Source organism: Arachis hypogaea, chromosome 18 (genome assembly GCF_003086295.3).
Source record: "Arachis hypogaea cultivar Tifrunner chromosome 18, arahy.Tifrunner.gnm2.J5K5, whole genome shotgun sequence".
In the NCBI taxonomy this organism is placed as follows: domain Eukaryota; kingdom Viridiplantae; phylum Streptophyta; class Magnoliopsida; order Fabales; family Fabaceae; genus Arachis; species Arachis hypogaea.
Window position 1 is genome coordinate 55115540 of NC_092053.1, and position 9667 is coordinate 55125206.

The 9667-nt window shown below is 37.0% G+C and overlaps 1 non-coding gene across 1 annotated transcript; it reads right to left on the bottom strand.

The window, feature by feature from the left end:
* Positions 1-4645: 4645 nt before the first annotated feature.
* LOC112773468 (small nucleolar RNA R71) lies at positions 4646-4753 on the bottom strand. Its single transcript, XR_003188016.1, has one exon. It is a non-coding gene; the product is annotated as a small nucleolar RNA R71 (small nucleolar RNA).
* Positions 4754-9667: the final 4914 nt, after the last annotated feature.

A 9667-nucleotide genomic window follows, 5' to 3' on the forward strand; every position in this document is an offset into this window, starting at 1 on the left:
CCTTAGGAGAGGATTAGGACTTTGGAATCAGAGTTAGTTAGTTACTTGACTTTCCTTTACTAGGTAAAGGATAACTAAGTAGAACAACAACCTTTTGCCATTACACATGGGAAAACTCAACAAGGATAGAACTTCCAATTAATCTTCTCCCAATCAAGGCTTTTTATTTTAATTACATAAAACCTCTCGTTAATTTCCAGTGCTTTAATTTATAATTATTTATTCTTCTGTTCTCCAACTCTAAAAATTCTCAGAAAATTTCTGAGTAATAAAATAGCACTTTTTTGTCAACTCGTTGGAAGATGACCTGGAAATTCTACTCCTAGTATTTTGTTCCTAAATTTGTGGGAACTCTTTTCTAAATTGATAAGCGGAATTTTCGTCGGTTAAGAACTGTACTTGCAACGCCGTTCTTATTATAAATTCTTAATCGGCAATTTTCCGCCCGTCAAGGACTAAGGCTACCTATCCTAGTCATTGACCATAAATATATGATGATTATGAAGAGTTAATCCTACTTAGTCAATCTTACATCGAAGATAAGTCAAATAGGCATAGTTAACTTCAATCCCTAAGTCCTATGTCAACACTAAGGGGTCACATAGAGTCAAGGGAGACCAAATCAACTAACTACTCTAATATATCAAGCAAGAACGGACATTGATGAGCGGATAATTTATACGCTTTTTGGCATTGTTTTTACATAGTTTTTAGTATAATTTAGTTAGTTTTTATTATATTTTTATTAGTTTTTAATTAAAAATTATATTTCTAGACTTTACTATGAGTTTGTGTATTTTTCTGTGATTTCAGGTAATTTCTGGCTTAAATTGAGGGACTTGAGCAAAAATCTAATTCAAAGGCTGAAAAAGAACTGCAGATGCTGTTGGATTCTGACCTCCCTGCACTCGAAATGGATTTTCTGGAGCTGCAGAAACCCAAATGGCACGCTCTCAATTGCGTCGGAAAGTAGACATCCAGGGCGTTCCAGCAATATATAATAGTCCATACTTTGCCCAAGTTTAGATGACACAACCTGGCATTTAACGCCAGCTTTCTGCCCTATTCTGGCGTTAAACGCCAGAAACAAGTTGCAAAGCAGAGTTAAACGCCAGAAACAAGTTACAAACTGGCGTTCAACTCCAAGGAAGACCTCTACATGTGAAAGCCTTAATGCTCAGCCCAAGCACACACCAAGTGGGCCCGGAAGTGGATTTCTACATCATTTACTCATTTCTGTAAACCCTAGTAACTAGTTTAGTATAAATAGGACTTTTTACTATTGTATTTACATCTTTGGATCATCTTTGGAACGTTTTAGTCCTTAGACATTAGAGGCTGGCCTCACGGCCATGCCTGGACCTTCATCACTTATGTATTTTCAACGGTGGAGTTTCTACACACCATAGATTAAGGTGTGGAGCTCTGCTGTCCCTCATGAATTAATGTAAAGTACTATTATTTTTCTATTCAATTCAAGCCTATTTCTTCTCTAAGATATTCATGTCGCACCCAAGAACATGATGAATGTGATGATTATGTGATGCTTATCACCATTCTCACTTATGAACGCGTGCCTGACAACCACTTCTGTTCTACATGAAGATGAAACAGAATGAGTATCTCTTAGGTATCTAATACAGGGGACCGAGTCCGAGATATTAGAGTCTTCGTTGTATAGGCTAGAATTATTGGCGGCCATTCTTGAGATCCGGAAAGTCTAAACCTTGTCTGTGGTATTCCGAGTAGGATCTGGGAAGGGATGGTTGTGACGAGCTTCAAACTCGCAAGTGCTGGGCATAGTGACAGAAGCAAAAGGATCACTGGATCCTATTCTAGCATGATCGAGAACCGACAGATGATTAGCCATGCAGTGACAGCGCATTTGGACCATTTTCATTGAGAGGACGGGATGTAGCCATTGACAACGGTGATGCCCAACATACAGCTTGCCATGGAAAGGAGTAAGAAGGATTGAATGAAGGCAATAGGAAAGCAGAGAATCAAAAGGAACAAAGCACCTCTATACGCTTATCTGAAATTCTCACCAATGAATTACATAAGTATCTCTATCTTTATTTTACGTTTTATTTATCTTTTAATTATTAAAATTCTATAACTATTTGAAACCGCCTGACTGAGATTTACAAGATGACCATAGCTTACTTCATACCAACAATCTCTGTGGGATCGACCCTTACTCACGTAAGGTTTATTACATGGACGACCCAGTGCACTTGCTGGTTAGTTGTGCGAGGTTGTGACAAAGAACTAAGATTATTAACGTGCGTATTAAGTTTTTAGCGCCGTTACCAAGGAATGAACGATCACGATTTCGTGCACCAAGTTTTTGGCGCCGTTGTCGGGGATTGTTCGAGTTTGGACAACTGACGGTTCATCTTGTTGCTCAGATTAGGTAATTTTATTTTATTTTTAAGCATTTTGTTTTTGTTATTTTTACTTTCGAAAAATTTTCAAAAAAATATATTATTCTATGTTCTTCAGAATTTTTAAGAATGATTTCTAGAGTTTCAGATGATGCTTTTATCATCACAGTAGTCAGTTGATTCCCATCAATTTGGCTATTGTATGTAATGTCCTGCTGAAGCTTGTTCTGCCCTGTCTAATCTCTTTAGACTGAAGCTTTAGACTAACATTGCTTGATTCCTGTAATTCTCATTAAAAAATTTTGAAATCCTTATTTTTCTTTTTCTAATTAATTTTCAAAAAATCCAGAAAAATCTAATAAAATCATAAAAAACCAAAAATATTTTGTGTTTCTTGTTTGAGTCTTGTGTCAAATTTTAAGTTTGATGTCATTTGCATGTTTTAATTTTTTTAAAATTTGTTCGAAAATTTCATGCATGTATTCTTCATGATCTTCAAGTTGTTCTTGATGATCTTCCTTGTTTGATCTTTGCAATTTCATGTTTTGTGCCTTTTCTTGTTTTTCATATGCATTTTTGAATCCTTAGTGTCTAAATTTGAAAATTTCTAAGTTTGGTGTCTTGCATGTTTTTCTTTTCTTAAAAATTTTCAAAAATAAGTTCTTGATGTTCATCTTGATCTTCAAAGTGTTCTTGGTGTTCATCTTGACATTCAAAGTGTCTTGCATGCATTAGTTGTTTTGATCTTAAATTTTTATGTTTTGAGTCATTTATTTGTTTTTCTCTTTCATCATTAAAAATTCAAAAATCAAAAAATATCTTTCCCTTTTTATCTCATAAATTTTCAAAAATTTGAGTTGACTTTTTCAAAACTTTTTAAAATTTAGTTGTTTCTTATGAGTCAAATCAAACTCTCAATTTAAAAAATTCTATCTTTTTCAAATCTTTTTCAAAAATCAAATCGTTTTTATTTTTTTTCTTTCAAAATTTCGAAATTTTCAAAAATTTAATTTCAAAATCTTTTTCCTAATTCTATTTCATATTTTCGAAATTAATGCTAATAATTAATGTGATTGATTCAAACATTTCAAATTTGTTACATGCCTAGTAAGAAAGATTCAATCTTTAAATTTTAAAATCATATCATTTTGTTTCTTGTTAGTCAAGTAATCAACTTTAATTTTCAAAATCAAATCTTTTTAAGTTTTTTTTTTCAAATCTTTTTCAAAATAAATTTCAATCACATCTTTTTTAAAATTAAATTCAAATCTTTTCTAACTTCTTATCTTTTCAAAATTGATTTTCAAATCCTTTTCAATTAATCTTATCTGTTTGTTTGATTCTTATCTTTTTCAAAACTACCTAACTAACTTTCTCTCTCTCTAATTTTTGAAAATCACTAACCTCTTTTTCAAAATTCCTTTTTAATTAATTAATTGTCTTAAATTTTAATTTAATTTTAATTTTTAATTTTCGAATTTTTAACTTTAATTTTTATTTTTATTTTGTTTAATTTTCGAATTCTTCCCTTTCTCATCCCCTTCTATTTATTTATTCATCTACTAACACTTTCCTCCCACTCAAAATTCAAACCCAATCTTCTTCTCTGTGTTCGAATTTTTCTCTTCTCCTTCTTATATCCTTCTCTTCTTATACTTACATAAGGAATCTCTATACTGTGACATAGAGGATTTCATATTTTCTTTTGTATTCTCTTCTTTTTCATATGAGCAGGAACAAGGATAAGAACATTCTTGTTGAAGCTGATCCTGAACCTGAAAGGACTCTGAAGAGGAAGCTAAGGGAAGCTAAAGCACAACTCTCTGGAGAAAATCTGACAGAAATTTTTGAAAAAGAAGGAGACATGGCCGAAAATAATAACAATGCAAGGAAGATGCTTGGTGAATTTACTGCACCAAATTCCAATCTACATGGAAGAAGCATCTCAATCCCTGCCATTGGAGCAAACAATTTTGAGCTTAAACCTCAATTAGTTTCTCTGATGCAACAGAACTGCAAGTTTCATGGACTTCCATCAGAAGATCCTTTTCAGTTCTTAACTGAATTCTTGTAGATCTGTGATACTGTTAAGACCAATGGGGTTGATCCCGAGGTCTACAGACTTATGCTTTTTCCCGTTTGCTGTAAGAGACAGAGCTAGAATATGGTTGGTCTCTCAACCTAAGGATAGCCTGAACTCTTGGGATAAGCTGGTCATGGCTTTCTTAGCCAAGTTCTTTCCTTCTCAAAAGCTTAGCAAGCTTAGAGTGGATGTTCAAACCTTCAAACATAAAGAAGGTGAATCCCTCTATGAAGCTTGGGAGAGATACAAGAAACTGACCAAAAAGTGTCCTTCTGACATGCTTTCAGAATGGACCATCCTGGATATCTTCTATGATGGTCTATCTGAACTATCAAAGATGTCATTGGACCATTCTGCAGGTGGATCCATTCACCTAAAGAAATCGCCTGCAGAAGCTCAGGAACTCATTGACATGGTTGCAAATAACCAGTTCATGTACACTTCTGAAAGGAATCCTGTGAGTAATGGGACGCCTCAGAGGAAGGAAGTTCTTGAAATTGATGCTCTGAATGCCATATTGGCTCAGAACAAAATATTGACTCAGCAAGTCAATATGATTTCTCAGAGTCTGAATGGATTGCAAGCTGCATCCAACAGTACTAAAGAGGCATCTTCTGAAGAAAAAGCTTATGATCCTGAGAACCCTGCAATAGCAGAGGTGAATTACATGGGTGAACCCTATGGAAACACCTATAATCCCTCATGGAGAAATCATCCAAATTTCTCATGGAAGGATCAACAAAAGCCTCAACAAGGCTTTAATAATGGTGGAAGGAACAGGTTTTAGCAATAGCAAGCTTTTTCCATCATCTACTCAACAACAGACAGAGAATTCTTAGCAGAGTCCATCTAGCTTAGCAAATATAGTCTCTGATCTATCTAAGGCCACTTTAAGTTTCATGAATGAAACAATGTCCTCCATTAGAAATTTGGAGGCACAAGTGGGCCAGCTGAGTAAAAGAGTCACTGAAACCCCTCCTAATACTCTCCCAAGCAATATAGAAGAGAATCCAAAAAGAGAGTGCAAGGCCATTACCTTCCGTGGTGTGGCCGAACCCAGAGTGGAGGAGGAGGGCGCGTGAATCCTAGTGAGGAAGACCTCCTGGGACGTTCAATGACCAATAAGGAGTTTCCCTCTGAGGAACCAAAGGAATCTGAGGCTCATCTAGAGACCATAGAGATTCCATTGAACCTCCTTTTACCATTCATGAGCTCTGATGACTATTCATCTTCTGAAGAAGATGAGGACATTGCTGAAGAGCAAGTTGCTCAATATTTAGGAGCAATCATAAAGCTGAATGCCAAATTATTTGGTAATGAGACTTGGGAGGATAAACCTCCATTGCTCATCAAGGAACTAAATGCCTTGGTTCAGCAAACTCTACCTCAAAAGAAATAGGATCCTAGTAAATTCCTAATTCCCTGTAACATAGGCACCATGACCTTTGAGAAGGCTCTGTGTGACCTGGGGTCAGGCATAAACTTAATGCCACTCTCTGTAATGGAGAAACTAGGAATCTTTGAGGTACAAGCTGTCAAATTCTCATTAGAGATGGCAGACAAATCCATAAAATAGGCTTATGGAGTAGTAGAGGATGTGTTAGTAAAGGTTGAAGGCCTTTACATCCCTGCTGATTTCATAATCCTAGAAACTGGGAAAGATGAGGATGAATCCATCATCCTTGGAAGACCCTTCCTAGCCACAGCAAAAGCTGTGATTGATGTGGACAAAGGAGAATTGGTCCTTCAACTGAATGAGGACAACCTTGTGTTTAAAACTCAAGGATCTCCTTCTGTAACCATGGAGAGGAAGCATGAAAAGCTTCTCTCAGTGCAGAGTCAACCAAAGCCCCCACAGTCAAACTCTAAGTTTGGTGTTGGGAGGTCCCAACAATGCTTTGAACATCTGTGAGGCTCCATGAGAGCTCAATGTCAAGCTATTGACATTAAAGAAGTGCTTGTTGGGAGGCAACCAAATGTTATTAATTATATTTATTTATTTTTCATTGCTATTTTATGTTTTTTAGGTTGATGATCATGTGGAGTCACAAAAACTACTGAAAAATCAAAAACAGAATGAAAAACAGCATTAAAAATAGTACACCCTGGAGGAAGAGCATTCTGGCGTTTAAACGCCAGAAACAAGCACCAAGCTGGCGTTTAGCGCCAGAAACAAGCATCAATCTGGCGTTAAACGCCAAAAACAGGCTACATTTGGGCGTTTAACGCCAAAAACAGGCATCAGTCTGGCGTTAAACGCCAGGATTGCACACTAAGGGCGTTTTACACGCCTAATTGGAGTAGGGATGCTAAATCCTTGACCCCACTGGATCTGTGGACCCCACAGGATCCCCACCTACCCCACCTCTTCTTCTCTCCTCTTCACACATTTTCATAACTCTCTTCCCCAAATACCCTTCACCAATCACTTCCATACCTCTTTCCCAAATGCCCTTAACTACTCACATCCATCCACTCTTCCCCATAAACCCCACCTACCTCCAAAATTCAAATTCTTTTCCCTTCCAAACCCAACCCTAATGGCCGAACCCTACCACCCACCCCACCCCTATATAAACCCCTCAACACTACTCCATTTTCACACATTACAACCAAGCCTTCTCCCCCTTGGCTGAATACACCTTCTCCCTCTATCTCCTTCATTTTCTTCTTCTTCTACTACTTTCTTACTTCTTTTGCTCGGGGACGAGCAAACCTTCTAAGTTTGGTGTGGTAAAAGCATTGCTTTTTGTTTTTTCCATAACCATCAATGGCACCTAAGGCCAGAGAAACCTCAAGAAAGAGGAAAGGGAAGGAAATTGCTTCCACCTCTGAGTCATGGGAGATGGAGAGATTCATCTCTAAGGTCCATCAAGACCACTTCTATGAAGTTGTGGCCAAGAAAAAGGTGACCTCTGAGGTCCCTTTTAAGCTCAAAAAGAGCGAATATCCGGAGATCCGACAAGAGATTAGAAGAAGAGGATGGGAAGTTCTCTCTAATCCTATTCAACAAGTCGGGATCTTAATGGTTCAAGAGTTCTATGCAAACGCATGGATCACTAGGAACCATGATCAAAGTATGAACCCGAATCCAAAGAATTGGCTTACCATGGTTCGGGGGAAATACTTAGATTTCAGTCCGGAAAACGTAAGGTTGGCGTTCAACTTGCCAATGATGCAAGAAAATTCACACCCCTACACTAGAAGGATTAACTTTGATCAAAGGTTGGACCAAGTCCTCATGGACATATGTGTGGAAAGAGCTTAATGAAAAGTTGACTCAAGAGGCAAGCCGGTTCAATTGAGAAGACCAAACCTTAAGCCTGTAGTTAGAGGATGGTTGGAGTTCATTCAACGCTCAATCATTCCTACTAGCAACCGGTCTGAAGTTACTGTAGACCGGGCCATCATGAGCCATAGTATCATGATTGGGGAGGAAGTGGAAGTTCATGAGATTATACCTCAAGAATTCTACAAGGTGGCTAACAAGTCATCTATGTTGGCAAGGTTAGCCTTTCTCCACCTCATTTGCCACCTCTGCAATTCGGCTGGAATTGACATAGAGGGAGATATCCTCATTGATGAGGACAAGCCCATCACTAAGAAAAGGATGGAGCAAACAAGAGATCATGGACCTCAACAAGAGCATGAGGAAATTCCTCACCATGAAATCCCTGAGATGCCTCAAGGGATGCACTTCACTCCACAAAACTATTGGGAGCAAATCAACACCTCCCTAGGAAAATTAAGTTCCAACATGGGACAGCTAAGGATGGAGCACCAAGAGCACTCCATCATCCTCCATGAGATTAGAGAAGATCAAAGAGCTATGAGGGAGGAGCAAAAAAGACAAGGAAGAGACATAGAGGAGCTCAAGAGCACCATTGGTTCTTCAAGAAGAGGAAGACGCCACCCCCACTAAGGTGGACCCGTTCCTTAATCTCATTGTTCTTATTTTCCTATTTTTCGTTTACTATACTTTATGTTTTATTTATGTTTGTGTCTTTACTATATGATCATTAGTGTTTAAGTGTCTATGTCTTAAAGCTATGGATGTCCTATGAATCCATCTCCTTTCTTAAATGAAGAATGTTCTAAAAACAAAAGAACAAGAAGTACATGGTTTCGAATTCATCCTTGAAATTAGTTTAATTATTTTGATGTGGTGACAATACTTTTTATTTTCTGAATGAATGCTTGAACATTGCATATGTCTTTTGATATTGTTGTTTATGAATGTTAAAATTGTTGGCTCTTGAAGAATGATGAAAAAGGAGAAATGTTATTGATAATCTGAAAAATCATAAAAATGATTCTTGAAGCAAGAAAAAACAGTGAATAAAGAAAAGCTTGCGAAAAAAAAGGAGAAAAAAATGGCGAAAATAAAAGAAGAAAGAGCAAGCAGAAAAAGCCAATAGCCCTTAAAACCAAAAGGCAAGGGTAATAAAAAGGATCCAAGACTTTGAGCATCAGTGGATAGGAGGGCCTAAAGAAAAAAATCCTGGCCTAAGCGGCTAAACCAAGCTGTCCCTAACCATGTGCTTGTGGCGTGAAGGTGTCAAGTGAAACCTTGAGACTGAGCGGTTAAAGTCAAAGTCCAAAGCAAAAAAAAAAAAGAGTGTGCTTAAGAACCCTGGACACCTCTAATTGGGGACTTTAGCAAAGCTAAGTCACAATCTGAAAAGGTTCACCCAGTTATGTGTCTGTGGCATGTATGTATCCGGTGGTAATACTGGAAAACAGAGTCCTTAGGGCCACGGCTAAGACTCATAAAGTAGCTGTGTTCAAGAATCAACATACTGAACTAGGAGAATCAATAACACTATCTAAATTCTAAGTTCCTATAGATGCCAATCATTCTGAACTTCAAAGGATAAAGTGAGATGCCAAAACTATTTAGAGGCAAAAAGCTACTAGTCCCGCTCATCTGATTGGAGCTAAGTTTAATTGATAGTTTGAAATTTATAGTATATTCTCTTCTTTTTATCCTAATTTATTTTTAGTTGCTTGGGGACAAGCAATAATTTAAGTTTGGTGTTGTGATGAGCGGATAATTTATATGCTTTTTGGCATTGTTTTTACATAGTTTTTAGTATAACTTAGTTAGTTTTTATTATATTTTTATTAGTTTTTAATTAAAAATCACATTTCTGGACTTTACTATGAGTTTGTGTGTTTTTCTGTGATTTTAGGTAAT